The sequence below is a fragment of the Chiloscyllium plagiosum genome, chromosome 11 (assembly GCF_004010195.1).
Source record: "Chiloscyllium plagiosum isolate BGI_BamShark_2017 chromosome 11, ASM401019v2, whole genome shotgun sequence".
Taxonomy (NCBI): domain Eukaryota; kingdom Metazoa; phylum Chordata; class Chondrichthyes; order Orectolobiformes; family Hemiscylliidae; genus Chiloscyllium; species Chiloscyllium plagiosum.
In genome coordinates this window covers 92064507-92073649 of record NC_057720.1, presented here as the reverse complement: position 1 = coordinate 92073649, position 9143 = coordinate 92064507, and positions in this window count along the sequence as shown.

Genomic DNA, 9143 nt, shown 5'->3' with positions numbered 1-9143 from the left:
GATAACATATAAACCTATAATATTCTAGCAGTAATCGATGGGATAAATGTCGGAATTATGTTCCAGTGACCGGCATCTAGACGAGGGGTTACAGTTTAAGAGTAAGGGATAGGTCATTTTGTTTATGAGAGGAGGAATGTCTTCACCCAGAAAGTAGTGAGCCTTTGGAAAGTGTTTCAGGCCAAACATTAACTGTTTTTAAGGAGTTAGACATAGCTCTTAGGGCTAAAGAAATCAAAGATATAAAGAGAAAGCTAGAGCGGGGCACTAGGGTGAATGATCAGGCATGAAAATATTGAATGGTGGGGGGGTAGGCAGGAGAGACTTTCACAGGCTGTCAAAACAAGAAATGAATTGACTTCCGTCCTGATATCCAATGATCGAGATAGGCTGCTAGTCTGAGATTAGGTCCTTCAGGCTGGTTGAGGTTATTGACTATGCTGCTACACTCTACACTTTTCCTTCCAGGACCCTGATAGAAGAACAGATACTTACAGTAGTATTGATCCCCTGATCCTAGCCACGCTTGCTTCCTCCCTCAAATGGGAACTTCAACATGGAAGTATTGACTGCTGTCCAAATATGGACACACTTACAAAGTATCTTTGTCCTAATTCTACATTATTCAACTGAAATTGTTCTCTTCTCTGAGCCTGGATGTACTGAGGCCTTAGTAGAGAACTACTGCCATTACTGAGATGAGTTGGTCAGTATAGGCTGTGGGTGAACCCAGGACACTCTGGACCTCTTTACAAGGACTCTGCACGTGGAATCTCTGGGTTGTGAAGAATATTGGAGTATACTTATTGATTCGGTAACTCTGCTTCATATCCCCCTCAATGAGAGAATGAGAAGAAATCTAATTAAAGTCTATATATTAAGATCCTGAAGAGAATTGACAAAGTAGACATACAATGGATATTTCCCCTTGCAGGGCAATCTAGAACGAGAGGTCAAAGCTTTAGGCTAAGCAGTGGCAGATTTAAATCGGAAATGAGAAGTTGCTTCTCTCAGAGGCATGTGAATCTGTGGAGTTCACAAACCCAGAGTGCGGTGGACAACAGGACATTGAAAGAGTAGAAAGTCATGGTTTATAATTAGTCATGTGTTGAGGAGTGGGCAGGAAAATGGAGTTGAAACTGAGATAAGATCAGTCATAATTGTATCAAAATGCCAGAGCAGGTTTGAGGAGCTGAATTACCCACTCCTGTTTCTGCTTCTTATATCCAATGTTTCTCATTCACTTTGGGGGTTGTTGTTGTCTACTGCCACTCCTTTGGAATAGCCACTGCGTCGCCAGCAATGGCATGTCTCCAATTCTCTGTGCCACGACAAACTTATGCATTTCTTCATCTGTAGAATTTGCGTCAGCTTCTCCAAGCCAACAATTCCCACCTGTTGACTTTGCCTTGTTGGATCGGCTTCCCATTTAAGGTGATGTGATCTACGCAGGCCTAGTATTGTTTAAGGTGATGTGATCTACGCAGGCCTAGTATTGTTTAAGGCGATGTGATCTACGCAGGCCGAGTATTGTTTAAGGCGATGTGATCTATGCAGGCCTAGTATTGTTGCCCAGATCACCAAAACAACAATTAAAAGCTCGTCCCCGCTCTTACCATCTGAAATAGCTGATACTTGGACTGGAAACAAAAAAGAATGAAAAGTATATTTTCACATTCAATTGCTGCCAAGTTCACTTGCAGCCAATGACGTTAAGTGCACCCCTTCTCTGGTGAATACGGCCCAGGGTTTCTCTGAGGCTGAATCCTCAGAGCTCTTGCTTTGAATCAGTTTATAAATAAATATTAAGATCTATTTAGTTGTGTGCAGACATGATTTCTAATCATTATAAATATTAAGTATGCATATAATTAGCAATGAGACATGAATAGTTTTGGATTTATAACAATGGTCGGAGGCCATTCAATCCCTTGTGGAGTAAGTGAGGACTGCAGATGCTGGAGATCAGCATCCTGAAGAAGGGCTTATGCCCGAAACATCGATTCTCCTGCTCCTTTGATGCTGCCTGACCTGCTGCTCTTTTCCAGCGACACATTTTTCAGATTCAATCCCCCATACCTGTTACAGCTCTTTGAAAATGTCCTCCATTTAGTTCCACCCCCTTATGCTACCCCATCACTCCCTAAGTTCACTCGTTCAGGTATTTATCCAATTCCCTTTTGAAGGTGTAGGTGAATCTGCTTCCACTGCCCCTTTAGCCAGTGTTTGTCAAGCTTCACTAGCAATTTGAAATCATGATGTGGAGGTGCCGGTGTTGGACAGAGTTAAAAATCACGTGACACCAGGTTATTGTCCAACAGGTTTATTTGGAAGTACAAGCTTTCAGAGCACTTTGTCAGGTAGTTAGTAGAATAGGATCATAGGACCCAGAATTTATTGCAAAAGTTCGTAGTGTCATACACTGATGTGATATATTGAACAAACCTAGATTGCTGTAATCTTTCGAATGGGTTGCAGGTTTGTATTTATTAATATATAATGATTTGGAGATTCCGGTGTTGGACTGGGGTGTACAGACCCCAGTAGCACTGGGTAGTGGCACCTGATGAAGGAGCGTTGCTTCGAAAGCTAGTGTGCTTCCAATTAAACCTGTTGGACTATAACCTGGTGTTGTGTGATTATTAATATATAAATCCTGCATGTTTGGAATCACGCATACATGCATGCCTCACAGCATTATTCAGTGCTATTGACTGCTAGCTGAATCCTGTTTTCCTCCATTTAATTCTGAATATGTTCATGGCTATAGTTCCTCCCATTTCTCTTTCACAAGTGTGCATGTTTAAGGTCTAACTTGAGACACTGTGTATACTCAGCTTGTTTGGCCACAGTGGGCATTAGATCACCGAAGGGTTATCTTGTTCCTCAGCTGATGTGTGACATTTGAAGCTCCAGTCTACTATCTCTATTATGTTTATAGATACAGTGCACTTTGAATTGGTTGAAGGTGCTTTGATATTCTCTATCAAGTTGATTGCTTGGCAATGTCACATCAAATCAAAGGGGTGAAATAGTCTCAGATGTCATTGCACCTCTGCGTAATATGAGAACTGAGTCTCAAGCCATAATGTCATGGTGTTAATGACAGACCAGTCAAGCCAGCATTTGAACATGGGGAGGCAATTGAGTCATTCAGCATGAGGCAACATTTCTATCTCATAAGTGCACCATTGCTTCTGCACTGTAGCTGGTACCCCAAATTGTTGTGATCAGACTGCTGTCTTCCACCCTTCTCCTGCCCACCACTCTTGCCACCTTTTCTCTTTGGGCATGGCTTGTGTGTCAGGCCTGGCGGTTCCTTTAGCTGTTGGTAAAACATTCAGACAGCAGCCAGGGATTGAAAGCCAAGTACTCAACGGCAAAGTCCCATCTTCAGAGGTGGGAAGCCAAGGCACTTGCTGTGACATATTCTGACTCTTCAATGTTTCATTAACAATAGCTGGTAATCGTAACATTCCACAGCATGTTACAGAGGTGTTCCAATGTGAGGTTCGGTCCCTACACTCCCATCATTGGTTACCCTACATATCCAACCTTATGGCACACAAAATTCCCTTGGCCCATTAGAAAACAAACGGCTTATCCATCAGCCAGTTAAAAGATTACTCCTCAGTCCATTGACCAGTTTTTGTGATCACACCAATACATTTTATAAGTAATAAATGGAAGTGATCAAAAGAATTGAAAGAGCTGAAGTCGGTCCTTGCTTCTTTCTGATTTGCTGTGATTTTGTTCCTGGATCTTTTGTTTGCACTGGTATTTTGGGTATTAATTTTTAATTCCAGGAGACTCCAAAAATACTTACTGTGGTAGGAAGCACCCTGAGACCCCTTCTTCTTGGACTGACTGTCTTTCACTTTACACGGGAACATGTATAGGCACATAGGGCAATTTTATAAAATTAATTCATGGGATGTGGGCATCGCTGGCTGGGCCAGCACTTGGTTCCTGTCCCTAATTGCCCCTTGAGAAGGTGGTGGTGAGCTGCCTTCTGGAACCACTGCAATCCATGCGCTGTGGGTAGATCCACAATGCAGTTAGGGAGGGAATTCCAGGATTTTGACACAGCATCAGTGAAGGAACGGCGATATATTTTAGATTGGATTAGATTACTTACAGTGTGGAAACAGGCCCTTCGGCCCAACAAATCCACACTGACCTGCCGAAGCACAACCCACCCATTCCCCTACATTTACCCCTTTACCTAACACTCTGGGCAATTTAGCATGGCCAATTCACCTGACCTGCACATCTTTGGACTGTGGGAGGAAACTGGAGCACCTGGAAAAAACCCACACAGACACGGGGAGAATGTGCAAACTCCACACAGTCAGTCGCCTGAGTCGGGAGTTGAACCAGGGTCTCTGGCGCTGTGAGGCAGCAGCGCTAACCACTGTGCCACCCATTTTGAAGTCAGGATGGTGAGTAGCTTGGAGGGAAACTCACAAGTGGTAGTGTTTCTATGTATCTGCTGTCCTTATCCTTCCAAATGGTAGTGGTTGCAGGTTTGGACGGTACTTGGAAGGAGCCTTGGTGAATTTCTGTAGTGCTTTATATTGACGAAGAGCGATAGTATTCCCAGTCTGTTGCTGCAGTTAGTAGTCGAGAGTGCGGTGCTAGAAAAGCACAGCAGATCAGGCATCATCTGAGGAGCAGAAAAATCGACATTTTAGGCATAAGCCCTTTATCAGGGAATAGTGTTTATTCACTGGGAGAATGATCCCAAAATGTGGGATACTAATCCACAGAAATATAAATTCAGAATCCAGCATAGCAGCTTGTCATACAGGTTCAGTCTTGGTTCTGTGAGGTTATCTTCTTGCTTACTGTCTGTCCTCTCAGGTGGAGGGCAAAAGATCTCTCAGCACTACTTTTATGAAGCACAGCATGTTCTTCCCTGTAGCCCACTGGTTTTAGTTCCTGAACTAACACCCAAATTGAATAACCAAATTCACAATTTGCCTGGACACTGGGTCCCAGCTCAGTTCAAGTTAAACCGGTTCCACCAGATCAGCTCCTTTCTACCCTGGTACTGGTGCCAATGCCCATGGTTTGGTCTACTTTCCATTATTGGCCAGAGTATTGAGTACAGGAGTTGGGAGGACATGTTGCGAATGTACAGAACATTGGTTAGGCCACTGTTGGAATATTGTGTGCAATTCTGGTCTCCTTCCCATTGGAAGGACGCTATGAAACTTGAAAGGGTTCTGAAAAGATTTACAAGGATGTTGCCAGGGTTGGCAGATTTGAGCTATAGGGAAAGGTTGAATGGGCTGGGGCTATTTTCATTGGAGCGTTGGAGGCTGAGGGTTGACCTTATAGAGGTTTACAAAATTATGAGGGGCATGGATAGAATAAATAGACAAAGTCTTTTCTCTGTGGTGGGGGAGTCCAGAACTACAGGGCGTAGGTTTAGGGTGAGCGGGGAAATATATAAAAGACACCTACGGGGCAACTTTTTCACTCAGAGGGTGGTACATATATGGAATGAGCTGCCAGAGGAAGTGGTGGAGGCTAGTACAATTGCAACACTTAAAATGCATTTGGATGGGTATATGAATAGTAAGGGTTTGGAGGGATATGGGCCGGGTGCTGGCAGGTGGGACTGGATTGAGTTGGGATAGCTGGTTGGCATGGACAAGTTGGACCGAAGGGTCTGTTTCCATGCTGTATATCTCGATGACTCTATGCCTCTATAACTAAAACCCATTTTTCCCACGCCAATCTTTGTGCCATACGTTTAACTCCTCAACTTAATTTATGCTATGGCACCCATTCCTGGAGGTGCTGGGTGTACGTAGCATCCTCCAAATAAGGGTGTGAGGCGCCTCTGTGTCTGGTGCACACCTCGATGTTTCTGATTGCCTTGAGGATTGCCTCCATTCAAACCCAAATTCAGGAGCAGGAATAGGCCGTCTGGCCCCTTGGGCTACCAGGTTTGTTTCCAAACTGTCTGTTGGTAGCTGCAGCCTGTCTGTATTCTGCAGCTTAGCAGTCACTTTGGTCAAGGCCTGTTTGTTAACCAATCCTCTGTCTATGCCAGTACATTGTCTGTAACGCTTTGCATCTTTATCTTATGCAGCAGTCTTTTGTGCGGCACCTGGTCGAATAATTAGCACAGTCACTTGGGTCAAAGCCTGTTTCCATTTCCCAGCATGCTTTAGTCCTTGTCCAGTTTTCATCAAATCCATCGTAAACTTTATCATTTTGAACGTGCAGCTTTGATCTTTCTTGAGAAAGGATGTACTGGCACTAGAGGGGGTGCAGAGGAGGTTCACTAGGTTGATTCTGTAGTTGAGGGGGTTGGCTTATGAGGAGAGACTGAGTAGACTGGGATTATATTCATTGGAATTTAGAAGAATGAGGGGAGGATTTTATAGAAACATATAAAATTATGAAGGGAATAGATAAGATAGAGGTAGAGAGGATGTTTCCACTGGCAGGTGAAATGAGGACAAGAAGGCTTAACCTCAGAATTAGGGGAGCAGATTTAGGACTGAATTGAGAAGGAGCGTCTTCACCCAGAGGGTTGTGAATCGATGAATTCCCTGCCCAGTGAATTGGTTAAGGCTTCCTCATTGAATGCTTTTAAAGCTAAGATATATATTGTTTTGAACAGAAAAGGAATTAAGGGTTATGGTGAGAGGGCAGGTAAGTGGAGCTGAGGCCATGAGAGAGATCAGCCATGATATTATTGCATGGGAGAGCAGGCTCAAGGGGCCAGACGGCCTATTCCTGCTCCTAGTTCTTATGTTCTTAAGAGAATGTTTGCTGCCTGCTTAGGTCTGGAATTGTAAGTAAATTGTGCTTTTAAACAGCCAGTACTGGAATTTTAATTTTGGTGCATTTGATGGCATAGTAACAAGCAATGCAGTGCTGAAGGAATGATAACCTGTGGGGATGGGGTAGTGCAGAGAGAGTCAGCATAAAATGCAAGATGTGGCTGCAGCTTGGGAGCGCAGAGCCTGTTATGGTTTTGATGATTGATTGTGAATGCAGCATTTAAGGAGAACAGTCCTTTACCATGCAGTCTGGCCTTTGAATGGTGGAGCTGAAAGCAGCTAGATTTACTTCACACTCAGTGTGTTACATTGAGACCATATAAATATTCACCTGTGTCAAAAGGGCTAAGAGAATTGCTGCATGATGGGATGTATAAAATAGTTTCCAAGCTTACTCAATAAGATGACACTTTTGTTCAGAGATTATTGAGTTAACCCAGATAATATTTTACACATTCTGAAGAATGTGAAAGCTGGGAATGTGAGTTTTCCAGGTGTGATCAGGAATATGCAGCACTTCCTCTTTCTTTGAAACTTTTGCACATTTTTTTTAATGTGATATATTTACCGTCACATTTTCATTACCACCCCTTCACTTTATCAATTTCTAAGGAGCCAAATCTGCTTAGTTTGCAGGCCAAGCTAACTTTTCTGGGAAACTGCCTGAGCAGGTGTCCGTGAACATAAGAATAGGGGCTGAGACACTGCATTGATCAGGGATTGAAGAACTTTCTTTGATAATGTCAATTGCTTCCTCCATACCATCCTGACTTAACTTTCTGATCATCTCATCATCATCCATAAAATAAATAAAAAGAGCAGTGGAGAGGAAATAATTTGATTGTTTTGTGAAAGAATTACTACAGATATGGTGGGCTGAATGGCCCTCCTCTGTGCTAATCTAAATATCAAGATTAGTGGGAAATTCTTTATAATCATGCTGAATAAAGCTGAAATGAGGTTTTGGATGTTGGTAACTTATGTTAACAGTGTAAAGGTCAGAGTTAGGTTTACATATTCTCATTCTCTCTCACACACTTACACACACACACAGTCTCATACACACACTCTCTCTCAGATATACACACAGACACCCCCGAGGTGCGTGCGCACACATACACACACACACTCCCCCTCCACCCCCCCCCCCCCCCCCACCTCTCTCTCTCTCACACACAAACACACATCTAAGGGGTGAATTTGCATTTGCAGATGCATTTTGTTTTGTTCAAAAAGTATACCATCTGCAGGCAATCAATTCATATAACATTTTATAAATTCCTACATTGGAAATAGAACCAATCTGAGTCAAGATTGGCATACAGACAGACTCTAACGTCACACCTTTCATGCATTGTCTGAGCTGAGATATCACCTTTTGTTATAAAACCTTAAGTTATCTCGAGAATGTGATTTGAAAGAAGTTCTAGGATTTACATATTAATGATCCGAAAGCTGCACCCCATTCTAAAAGATGAAAGACTTAACAGCAATCTAGGTTTGTTCAATACATCGTATCAGTTGCATGCATGACACTGTGATCTTTTGCTGTAAATTCTGTCTTATGATCCTGCTGCACAGCTACCTGACAAAGGAGCAGCGCTCCGAAAGCTAGTACTTCCAAATAAACTTTTTGGACTATAACCTGGTGTTGTGTGATTTTTAACAATGTCAGAGTAGGCACAGAGTTTTGTGAAATGTGTAAGTAGTTCCCATTTCCTCCCTTACGATGGGCCTTGGACTTCAGAACTTCGTAAAGAACAAATTCACACAGATATGGGGCTTGGCTCAACTATGAATGGTTTATTAAAGTAAACATTCTAATGCCTGGATACAAAATCTCTAAGCTGGACAAAATGACAGAAACACCTTGATTAGTTTGACCAATTTAAATCTGTTCATGGGGATTGAGGGGAAGATGGGTGTTAAGACCAGTAGATCAAAAGTGTGGCGCTGGAAAAGCACAGCAGGTCAGGCAGCATTCGAGGAGCAGGAGAGTTGACATTTCGAGCATAAGTTGAAGAACTTATGCTTGAAACATCAACTCTCCCGCTCCTTGGATGCTGCCTGACCTGCTGTGCTTTTCCAGTGCCACGCTATTGACTCTGATCTCCAGCATCTGCAGTCCTCACTTTCCCATTGGGACCAGTAAGTCAGAAAGGAAGGAGAGGCAGAGATAGGTAAATGAACACGATGGAGCTAATGGGCTGAAGTGTGTTTATTTCAACGCAAGGATTATTATAGGTAAGGCAGATGAGCTTAGATCCTGGATCGGTGCATAGGACTATGATGTTGTGGCCATTATTGAGACTTGCTCGAGAGAGGGACAGGACTGGCTGC